Source organism: Prunus avium, chromosome 4 (genome assembly GCF_965620075.1).
Source record: "Prunus avium chromosome 4, drPruAviu1.hap1.1, whole genome shotgun sequence".
NCBI classification, from domain to species: Eukaryota; Viridiplantae; Streptophyta; class Magnoliopsida; order Rosales; family Rosaceae; genus Prunus; species Prunus avium.
In genome coordinates this window covers 3,908,934-3,929,042 of record NC_142287.1, presented here as the reverse complement: position 1 = coordinate 3,929,042, position 20,109 = coordinate 3,908,934, and the positions used below count along the sequence as shown (strand labels likewise).

Sequence of the window (20,109 nt, the reverse complement as noted above, 5' to 3'; positions counted from 1 at the left end):
ATTTGGAACACCTATTGATTTCGGATCGAGACCAAAACTTGGGCAACAACATAATATGGTGGGAGGAGTCATTTAGTGAGTTTTGAGTGAAATCCAATCGCTAGAAGTATGGAATACACCAACCACCCCAATTTGGAACGAACTGTCGTTGAACTTGAATTGTCCAATTTCTCACACCTATTGATTTCGGATCGAGTCCAAAACTTGGGCAACATCATAATATGGTGGGAGGAGTCATTTCGTGAGTTTTGAGTGAAATCCAATCGCTAGAAGTATGGAATACACCAACCACTCCAATTAGGAACGAACTGCCGTGGAACTTGAATTGTCCAATTTGGAACACCTATTGATTTCGGATCTATCCCAAAACTTGGGCAACATCATAATATGGTGGGAGGAGTCATTTGGTGAGTTTTTAGTGAAATCCAATCTCTAGGAGTATGGAATACACCAAACACTCCCATTAGGAACGAACTGCCATTGAACTTGAATTGTCCAATTTCTCACACCTATTGATTTCGGATCGAGCCCCAAACTTGGGCAACATCAAAATATGGTGGGAGGAGTCATTTGGTGAGTTTTGAGTGAAATCCAATCGCTAGAAGTATGGAATACACCAACCACTCCAATTAGGAATGAACTGCCGTTGAACTTGAATTGTCCAATTTGGAACACCTATTGATTTCGGATCGAGCCCAAAACTTGGGGAACAACATAATATGGTGGGAGGAGTCATTTAGTGAGTTTTGAGTGAAATCCAATCGCTAGAAATATGGAATACACTAACCACTCCAATTAGGAACGAACTGCCGTTGAACTTGAATTGTCCAATTTCTCACACCTATTGATTTCGGTTCGAGTCCAAAACTTGGGCAACATCATAATATGGTGGGAGGAGTCGTTTGGTGAGTTTTGTGTCAAATCCAATCGCTAGAAGTATGGAATACACCAACCATTCCAATTAGGAACGAACTGCCGTTGAACTTGAATTGTCCAATTTGGAACACCTATTGATTTCGGATGGAGCCCAAAACTTGGGCAACATCATAATATGGTGTGAGGAGTCATTTGGTGAGTTTTGAGTGAAATCCAATCGCTAGAAGTATGGAATACACCAACCACTCCAATTAGGAACGAACTGCCGTTGAACTTGAATTGTCCAATTTGGAACACCTATTGATTTCGGATCGAGCCCAAAACTTGGGCAACATCATAATATGGTGGGAGGAGTCATTTGGTGAGTTTTGAGTGAAATCCAATCGTTAGGAGTATCGAATACACCAAACACTCCAATTAGGAACGAACTGCCGTTGAACTTGAATTGTCCAATTTCTCACACCTATTGATTTCGGATCGAGCCCCAAACTTGGGCAACATCATACTATGGTGGGAGGAGTCATTTGGTGAGTTTAGAGTGAAATCCAATCGCTAGAAGTATGGAATACACCAACCACTCCAATTAGGAACGAACTGCCGTTGAACTTGAATTGTCCAATTTCTCACACCTATTGATTTCGGATCGATTCCAAAACTTGGGCAACATCATAATATGGTGGGAGGAGTCATTTGGTGAGTTTTGAGTGAAATTCAATCGCTAGAAGTAGGGAATACACCAACCACTCCAATTAGGAACGAACTGCCGTTGAACTTGAATTGTCCAATTTGGAACACCTATTGATTTCGGATCGAGCCCAAAACTTGGGCAACATCATAATATGGTGGGAGGAGTCATTTGGTGAGTTTTGAGTGAAATCCAATCGCTAGAAGTATGGAATACACCAACCACTCCAATTAGGAACGAACTGCCGTTGAACTTGAATTGTCCAATTTCTCACACATATTGATTTCGGATCGATTCCAAAACTTGGGCAACATCATAATATGGTGGGAGGAGTCATTTGGTGAGTTTTGAGTGAAATTCAATCGCTAGAAGTATGAAATACACCAACCACTCCAATTAGGAACGAACTGCCGTTGAACTTTAATTGTCCAATTTGGAACACCTATTGATTTCGGATCGATTCCAAAACTTGGGCAACATCATAATATGGTGGGAGGAGTCATTTAGTGAGTTTAGAGTGAAATCCAATCGCTAGAAGTATGGAATACACCAACCACTCCAATTAGGAACGAACTGCCGTTGAACTTGAATTGTCCAATTTCTCACACCTATTGATTTCGGATCGATTCCAAAACTTGGGCAACATCATAATATGGTGGGAGGAGTCATTAGGTGAGTTTTGAGTGAAATTCAATCGCTAGAAGTAGGGAATACACCAACCACTCCAATTAGGAACGAACTGCCGTTGAACTTGAATTGTCCAATTTCTCACACCTATTGATTTCGGATCGAGCCCCAAACTTGGGCAACATCAAAATACGGTGGGAGGAGTCATTTGGGGAGTTTTGAGTGAAATCCAATCGCTAGAAGTATGGAATACACCAACCACTCCAATTAGGAACGAACTGACGTTGAACTTGAATTGTCCAATTTCTCACACCTATTGAGTTCGGATCGAGCCCAAAACTTGGGCAACATCAAAATATGGTGGGAGGAGTCATTTGGGGAGTTTTGAGTGAAATCCAATCGCTAGAAGTATGGAATACACCAACCACTCCAATTAGGAACGAACTGCCGTTGAACTTGAATTGTCCAATTTGGAACACCTATTGATTTCGGATCGAGCCCAAAACTTGGGCAACATCAAAATATGGTGGGAGGAGTCATTTGGTTAGTTTTGAGTGACATCCAATTGCTAGAAGTATGGAATACAACAACCATTCCAATTGGGAACGACCTGCCGTTGAACTTGAATTGTCCAATTTGGAACACCTATTGATTTCGGATGGAACCCCAAACTTGTGCAACATCATAACATGGTGGGAGGAGTCATTTGGTGAGTTTTGAGTGAAATCCAAACGCTAGAAGTATGGAATACAACAACCACTCCAATTAGGAACGAACTGCCGTTGAACTTGAATTGTCCAATTTCTCACACCTATTGAGTTCGGATCGAGCCCCAAACTTGGGCAACATCAAAATACGGTGGGAGGAGTCATTTGGGGAGTTTTGAGTGAAATCCAATCGCTAGAAGTATGGAATACACCAACCACTCCAATTAGGAACGAACTGCCGTTGAACTTGAATTGTCCAATTTGGAACACCTATTGATTTCGGATCGAGCCCAAAACTTGGGCAACATCAAAATATGGTGGGAGGAGTCATTTGGTTAGTTTTGAGTGACATCCAATTGCTAGAAGTATGGAATACAACAACCATTCCAATTGGGAACGACCTGCCGTTGAACTTGAATTGTCCAATTTGGAACACCTATTGATTTCGGATGGAACCCCAAACTTGTGCAACATCATAATATGGTGGGAGGAGTCATTTGGTGAGTTTTGAGTGAAATCCAAACGCTAGAAGTATGGAATACAACAACCACTCCAATTAGGAACGAACTGCCGTTGAACTTGAATTGTCCAATTTGGAACACCTATTGATTTCAGATCGAGCCCAAAACTTGGGCAACATCATAATATGGTGGGAGGAGTCATTTGGTGAGTTTTGAGTGAAATCCAATCGCTAGAAGTGTGGAATACACCAACAACTCCAATTAGGAACGAACTGACGTTGAACTTGAATTGTCCAATTTCTCACACCTATTGATTTCGGATCGATTCCAACACTTGGGCAACATCATAATATGGTGGGAGGAGTCGTTTGGTGAGTTTTGAGTGAAATTCAATCGCTAGAAGTATGGAATACACCAACCACTCCAATTAGGAACGAACTGCCGTTGAACTTGAATTGTCCAATTTGGAACACCTATTGATTTCGGATTGAGACCAAAACTTGGGGAACAATATAATATGGTGGGAGGAGTCATTTAGTGAGTTTTGAGTGAAATCCAATCGCTAGAAGTACGGAATACACCAACCACTCCAATTAGGAAAGAACTGCCGTTGAACTTGAATTGTCCCATTTCTCACACCTATTGATTTCGGATCGAGTCCAAAACTTGGGCAACATCATAATATGGTGGGAGGAGTCATTTGGTGAGTTTTGAGTGAAATCCAATCGCTAGAAGTATGGAATACACCAACCACTCCAATTAGGAACGAACTGCCGTTGAACTTGAATCGTCCAATTTGGAACACCTATTGATTTCGGATCGAGTCCAAAACTTGGGCAACATCATAATATGGTGGGAGGAGTCATTTGGTGAGTTTTGAGTGAAATCCAATTGCTAGAAGTATGGAATACAACAACCACTCCAATTAGGAACGAACTGCCGTTGAACTTGAATTGTCCAATTTGGAACACCTATTGATTTCGGATCGAGCCCAAAAGTTGGGCAACATCAAAATATGGTGGGAGGAGTCATTTGGGGAGTTTTGAGTGAAATCCAATCGCTAGAAGTATGGAATATACCAACCACTCCAATTAGGAACGAACTGCCGTTGAACTTGAATTGTCCAATTTCTCACACCTATTGATTTCGGATCGAGCCCCAAACTTGGGCAACGTGATAATATGGTGGTAGGGGTCATTTGTTGAGTTTTGAGTGAAATCCAGTGGGTAGAAGTATGGAATATACCAACCACTCCAATTAGGAACGAACTGCCGTCGAACTTGAATTGTGCAATTTCTCACACCTATTGATTTCCGATCGAGCCCCAAACTTGGGCAACAACATAATATGGTGGGAGGAGTCATTGGGTGAGTTATGATTGAAATCCAATCGCTAGAAGTATGGAATACACCAACCACTCCAATTAGGAACGAACTGCCGTTGAACTTGAATTGTCCAATTTCTCACTCCTATTGATTTCGGATCGAGCCCCAAACTTGGGCAACGTCATAATATGGTGGTAGGAGTCATTTGTTGAGTTTTGAGTGAAATCCAATAGCTAGAAGTGTGGAATACACCAACCACTCCAATTAGGAACGAACTGCCGTTGAACTTGAATTGTCCAATTTCTCACACCTATTGATTTCGGATCGGGCCCAAAACTTGGGCAACATCATAATATGGTGGGAGGAGTCATTGGGTGAGTTATGATTGAAATCCAATCGCTAGAAGTATGGAATACACCAACCACTCCAATTAGGAACGAACTGCCGTTGAACTTGAATTGTCCAATTTCTCACACCTATTGATTTCGGATCGAGCCCCAAACTTGGGCAACGTCATAATATGGTGGTAGGAGTCATTTGTTGAGTTTTGAGTGAAATCCAGTGGGTAGAAGTATGGAATACACCAACCACTCCAATTAGGAACGAACTGCCGTTGAACTTGAATTGTGCAATTTCTCACACCTATTGATTTCGGATCGAACCCCAAACTTGTGCAACATCATAATATGGTGGGAGGAGTCATTTGGTGAGTTTTGAGTGAAACCAAATCGCTAGAAGTATGGAATACACCAACCACTCCAATTAGGAACGAACTGCCATTGAACTTGTATTGTCCAATTTGGAACATCTATTGATTTCGGATCGAGCCCAAAATTTCGGCAACATCATAATATGGTGGGAGGAGTCATTTGGTGAGTTTTGAGTGAAATCCAATCCACAGAAGTATGAAATACACCAACCACTCCCATTAGGAACGAACTGCCGTTGAACTTGAATTGTGCAATTTCTCACACCTATTGATTTCGGATGGAACCCCAAACTTGGGCAACATGATAATATGGTTTGAGGAGTCATTTGGTGAGTTTTGAGTGAAATCCAATCGCTAGAAGTATGGAATACACCAACCACTCCAATTCGGAACGAACTACCGTTGATCTTGAATTGTCCAATTTGGAACACCTATTGGTTTCGGATCGAGCCCAACACTTGGGCAACAACATAATATGGTGGGAGGAGTCATTTGGTGAGTTTTGAGTGAAATCTAATCGCTAGAAGTATGGAATACACCAACCACTCCAGTTAGGAACGAACTGCCGTTGAACTTGAATTGTCCAATTTCTCACACCTATTGATTTCGGATCGGGACCAAACTTGGGCAACTTCATAATATGGTGGGAGGAGTCATTGGTTGAGTTTTGAGTGAAATACAATCGCTAGAAGTATGGAATACACCAACCACTCCAATTACGAACGAACTGCCGTTGAACTTGAATTGTCCAATTTGGAACACTTATTGATTTCGGATCAAGCCCAAAACTTGGGCAACATCATAACATGGTTTGAGGAGTCATTTGGTGAGTTTTGAGTGAAATCCAATCGCTAGAACTATGGAATACACCAACCACTCCAATTAGGAACGAACTGCCGTCGAACTTGAATTGTCCAATTTCTCACACCTATTGATTTTGGATCGAGTACCAAACTTGGGCAACATCATAATATGGTGGGAGGAGTCATTTGGTGAGTTTTAAGTGAAATCCAATCGCTAGAAGTATGGAATACACCAACCACTCCAATTAGGAACGAACCGCCGTTGAACTTGAATTGTCCAATTTCTCACACCTATTGAGTTCGGATCGAGCCCCAAACTTGGGCAACATCAAAATACGGTGGGAGGAGTCATTTGGGGAGTTTTGAGTGAAATCCAATCGCTAGAAGTATGGAATACACCAACCACTCCAATTAGGAACGAACTGCCGTTGAACTTGAATTGTCCAATTTGGAACACCTATTGATTTCGGATCGAGCCCAAAACTTGGGCAACATCAAAATATGGTGGGAGGAGTCATTTGGTTAGTTTTGAGTGACATCCAATTGCTAGAAGTATGGAATACAACAACCATTCCAATTGGGAACGACCTGCCGTTGAACTTGAATTGTCCAATTTGGAACACCTATTGATTTCGGATGGAACCCCAAACTTGTGCAACATCATAATATGGTGGGAGGAGTCATTTGGTGAGTTTTGAGTGAAATCCAAACGCTAGAAGTATGGAATACAACAACCACTCCAATTAGGAACGAACTGCCGTTGAACTTGAATTGTCCAATTTGGAACACCTATTGATTTCAGATCGAGCCCAAAACTTGGGCAACATCATAATATGGTGGGAGGAGTCATTTGGTGAGTTTTGAGTGAAATCCAATCGCTAGAAGTGTGGAATACACCAACAACTCCAATTAGGAACGAACTGACGTTGAACTTGAATTGTCCAATTTCTCACACCTATTGATTTCGGATCGATTCCAAAACTTGGGCAACAACATAATGTGGTGGGAGGAGTCATTTGGTGAGTTTTGAGTGAAATCCAATCGCGAGAAGTATGGAATACACCAACCACTCCAGTTAGGAACGAACTGCCGTTGAACTTGAATTGTCCAATTTGGAACACCTATTGATTTCGGATCGAGCCCAAAACTTGGGCAACATCATAATATGGTGGGAGGAGTCATTTGGTGAGTTTTTAGTGAAATCCAATCGCTAGACGTATGGAATACACCAACCACTCCAATTAGGAACAAACTGTCGTTGAAATTGAATTGACCAATTTCTCACACCTATTGATTTCGGATCGAGCCCAAAACTTGGGCAACATCATAATATGGTGGGAGGAGTCATTTGGTGAGTTTTGAGTGAAATCCAATCGCTAGAAGTATGGAATACACCAACCACTCCAGTTAGGAACGAACTGCCGTTGAACTTGAATTGTCCAATTTGGAACACCTATTGATTTCGGATCGAGCCCAAAACTTGGGCAACATCATAATATGGTGGGAGGAGTCATTTGGTGAGTTTTTAGTGAAATCCAATCGCTAGACGTATGGAATACACCAACCACTCCAATTAGGAACAAACTGTCGTTGAAATTGAATTGACCAATTTCTCACACCTATTGATTTCGGATCGAGCCCAAAACTTGGGCAACCTCATAATATGGTGGGAGGAGTCATTTGTTGAGTTTTGAGTGAAATCCAATCGCTAGAAGTATGGAATACACCAACCACTCCAGTTAGGAACGAACTGCCGTTGAACTTGAATTGTCCAATGTGGAACACCTATTGATTTCGGATCGAGCCCAAAACTTGGGCAACATCATAATATGGTGGGAGGAGTCATTTGGTGAGTTTTGAGTGAAATCCAATCGCTAGAAGTATGGAATACACCAACCACTCCAATTAGGAACGAACTGCTATTGAACTTGAATTGTCCAATTTGGAACACCTATTGATTTCGGATCGAGCCCAAAACTTGGGCAACATCATAATATGGTGGGACGAGTCATTTGGTGAGTTTTTAGTGAAATCCAATCGCTGGACGTATGGAATACACCAACCACTCCAATTAGGAACGAACTGCCATTGAACTTAAATTGTCCAATTTCTCACACCTATTGATTTCAGATCGAGCCCCAAACATGGGCAACATCATAATATGGTGGGAGGAGTCATTTGGTGAGTTTTGAGTGAAATCCAATCGCTAGAAGTTTGGAATACACCAACCACTCCAATTAGGAACGAACTGCCGTTGAACTTGAATTGTCCAATTTGGAACACCAATTGATTTCGGATCGAGACCAAAACTTGGGCAACATCGTAATATGGTGGGAGGAGTCATTTGGTGAGTTTGGAGTGAAATCCAATCGCTAGAAGTGTGGAATACACCAACCATTCCAATTAGGAACGAACTGCCGTTGAACTTGAATTGTCCAATTTGGAACACCTATTGATTTCGGATCAAGCCCAAAACTTGGGCAACATCATAATATGGTGGTTGGAGTCATTTGGTGAGTTTTGAGTGAAATCCAATCGCTAGAAGTATGGAATACACCAACCACTCCAATTAGGAACGAACTGCCGTTGAACTTGAATTGTCCAATTTGGAACACCTATTGATTTCGGATCGAGCCCAAAACTTGGGCGACATCATAATATGGTGGGAGGAGTCATTTGGTGAGTTTTGAGTCAAATCCAATCGCTAGAAGTATGGAATGCATCAACCACTCCAATTCGGAACGAACTGCCGTTGAACTTGAATTGTCCAATTTGGAACACCTATTCATTTCGGATCGAGACCATAACTTGGGCAACATCATAATATGGCGGGAGGAGTCATTTGGTGAGTTTTGAGTGAAATCCAAACGCTAGAAGTATAGAATACACCAACCACTCCAATTTGGAACGAACTGCCGTTGATCTTGAATTGTCCAATTTCTCACACCTATTGATTTCGGATCGAGCCCCAAACTTGGGCAACATCATAATATGGTGGGAGGAGTCATTTGGTGAGTTTTGAGTGAAATCCAATTGCTAGAAGTATGGAATACACCAACCACTCCAATTAGGAACGAACTTCCGTTGAACTTGAATTGTCCAATTTGGAACACCTATTGATTTCGGATCGAGCCCAAAACTTGGGCAACCTCATAATATGCTGGGAGGAGTCATTTGGTGAGTTTTGAGTGAAATCCAATCGCTAGAAGTATGGAATACACCAACCACTCCAGTTAGGAACGAACTGCCGTTGAACTTGAATTGTCCAATTTGGAACACCTATTGATTTCGGATCAAGCCCAAAACTTGGGCAACATCATAATATGGTGGTTGGAGTCATTTGGTGAGTTTTGAGGGAAATCCAATCGCTAGAAGTATGGAATACACCAACCACTCCAATTAGGAACGAACTGCCGTTGAACTTGAATTGTCCAATTTGGAACACCTATTGATTTCGGATCGAGCCCAAAACTTGGGCGACATCATAATATGGTGGGAGGAGTCATTTGGTGAGTTTTGAGTCAAATCCAATCGCTAGAAGTATGGAATGCACCAACCACTCCAATTCGGAACGAACTGCCGTTGAACTTGAATTGTCCAATTTGGAACACCTATTGATTTCGGATCGAGACCATAACTTGGGCAACATCATAATATGGCGGGAGGAGTCATTTGGTGAGTTTTGAGTGAAATACAAACGCTAGAAGTATAGAATACACCAACCACTCCAATTAGGAACGAACTGCCGTTGAACTTGAATTGTCCAATTTCTCACACCTATTGATTTCGGATCGAGCCCCAAACTTGGGCAACATCATAATATGGTGGGAGGAGTCATTTGGTGAGTTTTGAGTGAAATCCAATCGCTAGAAGTATGGAATACAACAACCACTCCAATTAGGAACGAACTGCCGTTGAACTTGAATTGTCCAATTTGGAAGACCTATTGATTTCAGATCGAGCCCAAAACTTGGACGACATCATAATATGGTGGGAGGAGTCATTTGGTGAGTTTTGAGTGATATCCAATCGCTAGAAGTATGGAATACACCAACCACTCCAATTCGGAACGAACTGCCGTTGAACTTGAATTGTTCAATTTGGAACACCTATTGATTTCGGATCGAGACCATAACTTGGGCAACATCATAATATGGTTGGAGGAGTCATTTGGTGAGTTTTGAGTGAAATCCAAACGCTAGAAGTATGGAATACACCAACCACACCAGTTAGGAACGAACTGCCGTTGAACTTGAATTATCCAATTTGGAACACCTATTGATTTCGGATCGTGCCCAAAACTTGGGCAACATCATAATATGGTGGGAGGAGTCATTTGCTGAGTTTTTAGTGAAATCCAATCGCTAGATGATCGGTTCATAATTGTATATCATTTTGTACCCTTCTAGCTTATGATTTGGCTATGTGTTTGAGTTAAACTTGTGCTTTTAATCCTTTTTGTGTTTATCTTTCAGTTAATTGACATTTAGGTAACAATGATGACTTTGGATAGGAAATGATGCAATCCATGCATGTTAAGGCTTGATTTGGGTGAATGGAAGAAGGGCTTAAAGACAAACACATTTTGGCTACAACTCCTTTCCAGCCCAATTTCGTAGGTCAGCTTCTTGGCCTTGGATCAGCATGCTATGGGGCTTGGATGAGGTGAAGATCTTCATGAAACTTGTTCCAATGGGTGTCTAGTACAACATATCCAAATATCAGCCCAATTGGACATTTGTGGAGTGCTCAGCCCGCCCAACACTCAACCCTGCTCAGGAGGATTTGCAGCTGCCAGCTTTGTCATGTGCCTCCATGTGCCTCACCCATGCTGCAACTGACTTTGGATCCAACATAATGAGTGAAGTGGGGAGGCATTCCAGCTATGAAATTCTAAAGGATCAAGTTGGTACATGCTGGAGTTATTATAGAGAAAGCATGTGCATGCATGTAAAGCATAAATGAAATGAAGTCAATTCCAGTCTCTGTTCGGCAGCCAAATTGCAAGGCCCAAAACGCATACTTCTACTGCTCCGATGGGAATACTTTCTTCATAGAGGTTGTTCCAATGGGTGTCTACTGCAACATATCCAGATTTGAGCCCCATTGAATAAGTTTTGAAACCTCTGGCCTTCCTACACCAAGTCTGGTTCAGAAGACTCGTTTTTGTTCAACAACCAAAAGAAGACCACATGGGTTGGCAGCAAAAGGCAGCCACAATTGATCACCTTTGATCCCATGTGAAGAAAGCTTGAGGTGCAGCAAAAGAAGTATGGGATGGGATTGATTCCAACCACACTAACATAGACAAGATGAAGTGGGAGTTATGGGTTGTATTAAATGAGGAATGGTGGTGTTGGATTTCATCATGATGTTCCTCCCTCTTAGCCCTATAAATAGAGGAGTCTTCAAGCTACAAAATTCACTTCAGCCATCCTCCACACTTCCATCATCCAGAAATCATCCTCATACATTCCCACAACCCCAAACACTCAAGCAATCAACCCAATACTCTAAACTGCCCCAAAATCACCAAAACAGCTCCAGAAAACCTCCCTTCCATTTCCCTACGAATTTCCTCTTTCTCATCCATCACCACTCACTCAAGCTCATCTCAAATCACCTCCATATCCTTCATACATCCTTCTAGACGTGGAGAAGCTCTTGGAGAAGCATTGGACACTACAAGAACTTCAGAAAAGGGTTTTTCTACTCTTATGGAATTCATTATGTTTTCCCATTTCTATTTTAGTTTCTTTTCCATTATGAGTAACTAAATCCATAACTAGGGCTTCGATGTAACCTAACATGAATATTCTGGGTTTATAAGTTTGGAGTTTCAAGTTTGATTCATGATTCATGTTCTTATTCATTATGCTTATAAGTTAACATGCTTGTTTGAATGATTGATCACCATTAGAACTTGTTTGTTAACTATCTTGGTTTGAATTAAGAGTAGACACCATGCTTTAATTCGAATTGAACTATGAATAGGAAGAGTATGTATGGACATTCGACAACAGGGATTAGATACATGCTTGGTTGTTTAAATTGTTCTTCTATGCTTAATGGGTTCCTAATGCTTAATTTTAGGTTAGACAACAAATGATCAAATTAGGGAATTAGGAACACAAGGTTAGGATCAAACACCATGGCCTAATCATACTTTAGCTAGAATCAATCTTTGAATCTGAATTAGACTTGTTACTTGACTCCATATAACCCAGAATTGAATTGTTATGGTGATTCGAATGCCCTAGTCTCCAAATCTGTTTTCCAACTCTTAAAACCACTCTTTGTTACACTTGTTTATTTGCTTCCATTCGCAATTTCAGTTTGCTCACTTCCTTTCACAATCACAATCACTCTCACTTTAATTTCTGTTTTAGACTTAACTTCCTAACTTCTTGAATTCGGTAATCTACGTACATAACTAATTTAAACTTCTCAGTCTTCGTGGGTACGACCTCGTACTTGTCTTGCTATATTACTAATTGCCCCGTACAATTGCGAGTTAACATAATAATTAACAACAAATTTTGGCGCCGTTGCCGGGGACTGAACGAAAGTTCTTCCCTGGTTATGTGCCCAAGGTTACCCTATTCTTTTTAGTGTTTCTAATTAATCTAATTTTCTGTTTCAGGTAGTTTATGTCTAAAAGACCGTTCCTTGAACAAGTGAGGTCTTCGTTCCAACGCTCCAGATCTTTGAATGCAGGACCATCGTTGCAACCCAACCGGGTGATCTCTGAAGTTCATAATCGTCTAGAAAGAGAGTTGTCAACTGCAAAAGAGCAAGCTCTTGCCACATTTACAAGTATTGCTCTCCACACTGAACTTCCTGGTTCTTCACCTTCAAATTCGGAAGCAAGTTCAGACCAAGAAGAAGAAGAAGAGATGGCTGCCAATGAGTTCATGGGAGAACTTGATATCCCAACAATTCCAGCATCTCCTTCAAGCATTTTGCTGCCCACTGTAGCTCGAAATTATGAGCTTAAATCTTCTCATCTTAATATGCTGCCTTCCTTTTATGGTTTACCTAATGAAGATCCATTAACTCATATAAAGGATATTTTTAATGTTGTGAGTTCTTTTCCCTTGACAGGTGTGACAGAAGATCAACTTCGAATGAGAGTGTTTCCATACACTTTGAAGGATAAGGCGAAATATTGGTTGAATTCTTTGAAGCCTGGTTCACTCACTACATGGGCTGCCATTCAAAAGAAGTTCTTGGAGAAATACTTCTCCACGCAAAAGACCGACATGCTTAGGGATAAGATCTTGTTATTTGCACAGCAAGATGATGAATCGTTTTGTGAAGCATGGGAGAGATTCAATGGGCTGCTCAACCAATGTCCTCATCATGGGATTCCATTGAAGCTTCAAATGCGTATGTTTTATAAAGGACTAACCCCTTCTAGTCATAATATAGTCACCAATTTTGCAGGTGGTTCTTTTAAAACCAAAACTCCAGAAGAAACATACGAACTCTTTGAGGAGATAGCAATGGAGACCCAACATACGGATACAAGAGGTAAACGTGTTATTAGTGGTTCTAATGATGCTTCTAGTGTGCAGATTTCAAAACTGGAACAAAAGCTAGATGCTCTTCTTGCATTAAACTCAAGAAGCCCTCCGAAGGAAGTGTGTAGTATTTGCGAAACTCCTGACCATGCTACCATAGCTTGTCCACTTGGGGCTGGATATCCAGAATTTGTGCAAGAGCAAGCTAAGTTGGTAAATTCCTACAACCAAGGTCCAAGAAATGATCCATACTCTCAAAGTTATAATCCAGGTTGGAGGAATCATCCAAACTTTTCATGGAGGAATACTCAGAATCAAGCCAATCCCCCTTCATTCCAAAAGCCACAACAAACATCATCATTGGATGATATAGTTAAGCAGATGGCAATCAACCAATCCAATTTCCAGCAAACTACACAAGCTGCCATTGCCAAATTGGAAGTTCAAATAGGCCAATTAGCTGCTGAAATAACTCAAAGAGCACCTGGGAAATGGCCAAGCCAAACCGAGATCAATCCAAAGAACCAAGAAGCCAAGGCCATTCATGTGCTCAGATCAGGTAAGATCATTGATAGTAAAGTTGATTCTAATCTTTCAAATGATGTTGTGATTGTAGAAGATGAAGAGGAGGAGACCACGGCTACAGAAGGGGAACATCTCAAAACTTCTCAATCTGCTCCTAATGCCAAATCAGATTCTCAGGAATCCAAACAATTCCAATTGCATAAGAGAGATGACAAATTTGTGCCACCACATCTTCAAGAAGATAGATACGTGCCACCCGCTCCATATGTTCCACCGATTCCATTTCCAGGCCGTCTTAAGAAAGCAAAGCAAGATAAGGCTTTTAAAGAGATTTATGATATTTTGAGTAAAGTTAATATCAATTTACCTTTGCTTGATGTTATTGAACAGATTCCTGCATATGGAAAGTTCATCAAGGACTTGAAAACTCACAAGCTCAATTTCGCTCCAAATGAAGATGTAAAGCTTGACCAGAATGTAAGTGCTGTGTTGCAAAGGAAGCTTCCACCAAAACTAGTTGATCCTGGCAGCTTTGACATTCCCATTAACATTGGAGGCAATAAGGTTGGAAGAGCCATGTTGGACTTGGGAGCAAGTGTCAACCTAATGCCATATTCATTGTATCAAAAGCTTGGCTTAGAAGGGATGAAGAAGACTTCAATACGACTTGAACTAGCTGATCATTCTATAAAATATCCAAAAGGTATTGTAGAAGATATTTTAGTTCAAGTTAATACACTAATTCTCCCTGCTGATTTTGTAGTGATGGACATGGAAGACAATCCAAATGGAGATCATGTTGATCGCATTCTCCTAGGCAGGCCATTCATGGCCACTGCAGACACAGTTATCAAAGTGAAAGATAGCACCCTTTCCATGACTGTTCTGGGTGAAACTGTTGAATTTAAAATGCTTAATGCTCTATCTCAACCTTCTATCTCTCTTGATTCTTGCTTTTCAATTGATGTTGTGGATCATGAGGTTTCTTCCAAAATTTTGCAGAGAAAGTCTAATGATGCTCTAGAAGCTGTCTTAACACAAGAAGAGGAAGATCTTTGTGAACCGGAGTTCCAAGAAGTGGTGGCTGCCTTAGAAGTGTTTCAACCATACCCACCATCCTTTAGGCCACCACTCGAGCCTCTTGGACCATCATCCACGAAATTGGAGCCATCCATTATCACCCCACCAAAGCTAGAACTTAAACCACTGCCCAATCATCTTAAATATACTTATTTGGGTGCTAACGAAACTCTCCCTGTTATAATTGCTGCAGGTCTCACCTCACATGAAGAAGAGAGCTTAATTAAGGTTCTAAAAGAGCATAAAACAGCCATTGGGTGGACCATAGCAGACATCAAAGGAATTAGTCCAAGCATGTGCATGCACCGGATTCTAATGGAAGAAGACAGCAAACCATCCCGTGATGCCCAAAGGAGGCTAAATCCCAACATGAAAGAGGTGGTTAGAGCTGAAGTTTTAAAGCTACTCGATGTAGGAATCATCTACCCAATTTCAGATTCTAAGTGGGTGAGCCCTGTACAAGTTGTTCCGAAGAAGTCCGGAATCACCGTTGTGAAGAATGAGAAGAATGAGATAGTTCCTACACGAACTATCACTGGTTGGAGAGTTTGCATTGATTACAGGAAGTTGAACACATCCACTAGAAAAGATCATTTCCCCTTGCCTTTTATTGATCAAATGCTTGAACGTTTATCTGGCCATGCTTACTATTGTTTTCTTGATGGTTTTTCAGGTTATAATCAAATTCCCATTGCTCCGGAAGACCAAGAGAAAACCACATTCACATGCCCATTTGGTACGTTTGCTTATAGAAGGATGCCATTCGGTTTGTGCAATGCCCCAGCAACTTTCCAAAGATGCATGATGTCAATCTTTTCAGATATGGTGGAACGATTCATTGAGGTATTTATGGATGATTTTTCAGTTTTTGGTTCCTCTTTTGATAATTGTCTTCACCACTTGTCTCTAGTGCTTAAAAGATGCCAGGAAACAAATCTGATTTTGAATTGGGAGAAGTGTCACTTCATGGTGAGACAAGGCATTGTGCTAGGCCATGTGATTTCAAGCAAGGGAATTGAAGTGGATAAAGCCAAGATCGATCTCATCTCAAATCTGCCACCCCCTACCTCTGTGAAAGGAATTAGAAGCTTTCTAGGTCATGCTGGATTCTATAGAAGGTTCATCAAAAATTTCTCAAGCATTACAAGGCCATTGTGTAATCTCCTTGCTAAGGATGCTGTTTTTGAGTTTAATGAAGCTTGCATGGAAGCCTTTACTACCTTGAAGAGGGAGCTAACTTCAGCCCCTATTATCATAGCTCCAGATTGGTCTTTACCATTTGAAATAATGTGTGATGCCTCTGACTTTGCTATTGGTGCAGTTTTAGGTCAAAAGAAGAACAAGCTCCCCCATGTGATTCATTATGCTAGCCGGACCTTGAATGATGCTCAAATCAACTACTCCACAACAGAGAAGGAGTTCCTTGCTGTGGTTTTTGCTTTAGAAAAATTTCGTTCTTATCTTGTTGGTTCTAAAGTAATTGTTTATTCTGACCATGCAGCTCTTAGATACTTGCTCACTAAGAAGGACGCAAAACCACGCTTAATTAGATGGATTCTCTTGCTGCAAGAGTTCGATTTGGAAATTCGAGACAAGAAGGGATGTGAGAATGTGGTAGCTGATCATTTGAGCAGAATTGTGGTTGAAGAAAAAGGAGAAGCTGTGCTACCCTTGAATGAGACTTTCCCTGATGAACAACTATATGCTGCCCAAGTCAAAGAACCATGGTATGCTGATTTTGTTAATTATCTTGCTTGTGGTGTTCTTAGAAATGATCTAACTTCTCAGGACAAGAAGAAGTTCTTTTCCATGGTGAAACATTATGTCTGGGATGAACCTTTCTTATTCAAGCATTGCCCGGATCAACTCATCAGAAGATGTGTTCCAGAAGAAGAGCAAGAAAGCATACTTAGGCATAGCCACGAATTGGCTTGTGGAGGTCACTTTGGAGCTAAGAAAACAGCACTTAAAATTCTCCAATCTGGTTTCTTTTGGCCCACTCTATTCAAAGATGCGTTTAATTTTTGTGTTAAGTGTGATAGGTGTCAAAGGATGGGGAACATAAGTCGCAGGAACGAAATGCCATTGAATAGCATACTTGTTGTGGAGCTCTTCGATGTGTGGGGTATTGATTTCATGGGACCATTCCCATATTCCTTTGGTTGTACTTACATACTTGTTGCTGTTGATTATGTGTCTAAATGGGTGGAAGCCATAGCCACCAAAACCAATGATCATAAGGTGGTGCTCAAGTTCTTGAAGGATAATATTTTCACAAGGTTTGGTACTCCAAGGGCTGTCATTAGTGATGGAGGCAGCCACTTCTGTAACAAGCCATTCGAAGCACTCATGAAGAAGTACAACATCACCCATCGAGTCTCTACACCATATCATCCGCAAACTTCTGGTCAAGTGGAAATAAGCAATAGAGAAATTAAGCACATCCTGGAGAAGGTGGTGAACAATACAAGGAAAGATTGGGCAGCCAAGCTCAATGATTCATTATGGGCTTATAGGACTGCATATAAGACTCCCATTGGGATGAGCCCTTATCGTCTTGTGTTTGGGAAAGCTTGTCACCTGCCAATGGAGCTTGAACACAATGCTTTTTGGGCCATCAAGAAGTTAAATTTTGATCTAGACAAGGCAGGCCATGCAAGAAAGTTTCAGCTCAATGAATTGGAAGAAATTAGACATGAGTCTTATGAGAATGCAAAGCTTTACAAAGAACGAACCAAGAGTTACCATGACAGAAACATTCAACGGAAAGAGTTCTCCAAAGGTATGTCAGTTCTTTTGTTTAACTCACGATTGCGTCTCTTTCCAGGAAAATTGAAGTCTAGATGGCAAGGCCCATTCACCGTGGTCAATGTTTCTCCCTATGGAGCTGTGGAGATTCAAAACCCTAAAGACGGCTCAACTTTCAAAGTAAATGGACAACGTTTAAAGCCATTCTATGAGGGAATCTCAGCTGGCATTCAAACAGGCCATGTGGTGGATCAACTTCCCTTTGTACCATCAACTTAGCTGATCACATAATGTCTTGCCAAGACAGTAACTAAGGCGCTTCTTGGGAGGCAACCCATGTGTTCAAGAAGAAGGTGCTTGGTAGCAATCGACCTAATCGCATCAAGGGGGAGCATTTCTATCCTTTCTCTTTACTTGTTTTGTTTTTATTTTAGTCATTTTAAGTTTCTGTTTCTTTAAATAATTTTTTTTCATATGAGCTAACTTTTGGTAACCCCAGTGAGCACCTCCGTCAATACAGTGTCTAGGAGTTCTTTAGGCGACACCTTCGGTGTCTAAGAAGTTTGGGTTTTAAGCGGGACCATTGTGACCCCTCCAACCTTCCCGGATCCCCTGGCTGTGTTTTCTGAGGCCCTTAACTGGTCATCCGTGAGTTGCTTGTATATATATATATATATTTTTTTTTTCTTCTAAACTTTTTCTTAACTTTTCCCTTTATCATTTACTTGTTCTCAATCATCTTTACTTTGCTTTAACATTGAGGACAATGTTCAATTCAGGTCTGGGGGGAAGGTTTTCAAATTTCATTCATTTGTGTTTTCAATTTTCGTTCATTTGTCACTAATTTTTTTTTTTTTTTTAATGTCATACAATCAATGCTATGGAGCTGCCATTGAGGTTTTCATATCAGAATTTTGCACTTCACAAAGCTTTGGCTCCTAGAATTCTGGTGGCTAAAGTACCATGCTCAAATTCTCGAAGGAGAATAGTGGAGACTACCCTAGTGAGCTATATTGAGCCCAATTGCTTTCTTGAGAGGGTTTAAAGTGTTTCTACTTCTCATCCCAATTTATTTTCTTCATTTCACTCTAAATGATCTCATTATTCCATTTTGATTGAATACTAAGGATGATTCTCTTTTGCAGATATCATGTGCTTGCTCTCATTCATGAATGAACTCATTGAAGTGATGCTAGGCTATGTGTGCATAACCATTCGATGTGCTTTCTTTTCACCCTACCTATATGTGTGTTCCATCAACCCTCTTGAAGCCAAACACTTAAAGCCTTTTCTTCTATCACCCTCATCATTTCCCTACCTTTGTATCTCAATCTGAGATACTTCACCTATTGTAGCCATACCCTATAGCTTAGAAATATACCAAGGTGTGCCAAGATAAAGTTTGAAGCAAGGAAGTTGCTACCATGTGCCTAAATGAAAGATGGTGTGATTCTGTGCAATGAAGTTAATGAAGATGCAGATCAAATCAACGAAGATGAAAGTGTTTCGATTTGATCTAAGTGTAAAAAAAAAATAAAAATAAATAAATAAATAAAGTCTATGCCAGGTGGTACCATGAAGTTTGCAGCCATGCCATTATAAGTCAATGCTACCTTGCAGATCAATGAAGAATGCAACCTTGGTATGTTCTTAAGTTACCTGTTTTTTCTTCCAATTCTTCCATTTCCCCTAACCTTACCTTTCATTACAAACCTTGTGAAAGACCTAGCTGATCTTTGAGGATGTATTCATGGGTGCTGGTAGGTATGTGTGTATCTCTATTCTTAGTATTTGATTCCCTTCATGAGATCTAACCAAATATTGTGCTTCTATTTCATATACTCACTTTAGCTTGTTTGAGAGAATAAAACCATTGATTCTGAGTGATTGAGTGTTATCTGTGAGAATTAGAGTCGAAGCATGTTCTTTATTCAAGGTTTGAGTGTGCTTGCTTTGAAACCGTGTGCCTTTGAGCTATAGCTTCCACATTACACACTGATTGATCACCTATCTTGGCAACTCTACGGTGTTGGAGGTATG

General features: G+C 40.8%; 1 non-coding gene across 1 annotated transcript; it reads right to left on the bottom strand.

Moving 5' to 3' along the window:
• Positions 1–13,455: 13,455 nt before the first annotated feature.
• LOC148294710 (small nucleolar RNA R71) lies at positions 13,456–13,562 on the bottom strand. The gene has a single exon (XR_015835607.1). It is a non-coding gene; the product is annotated as a small nucleolar RNA R71 (small nucleolar RNA).
• Positions 13,563–20,109: the final 6,547 nt, after the last annotated feature.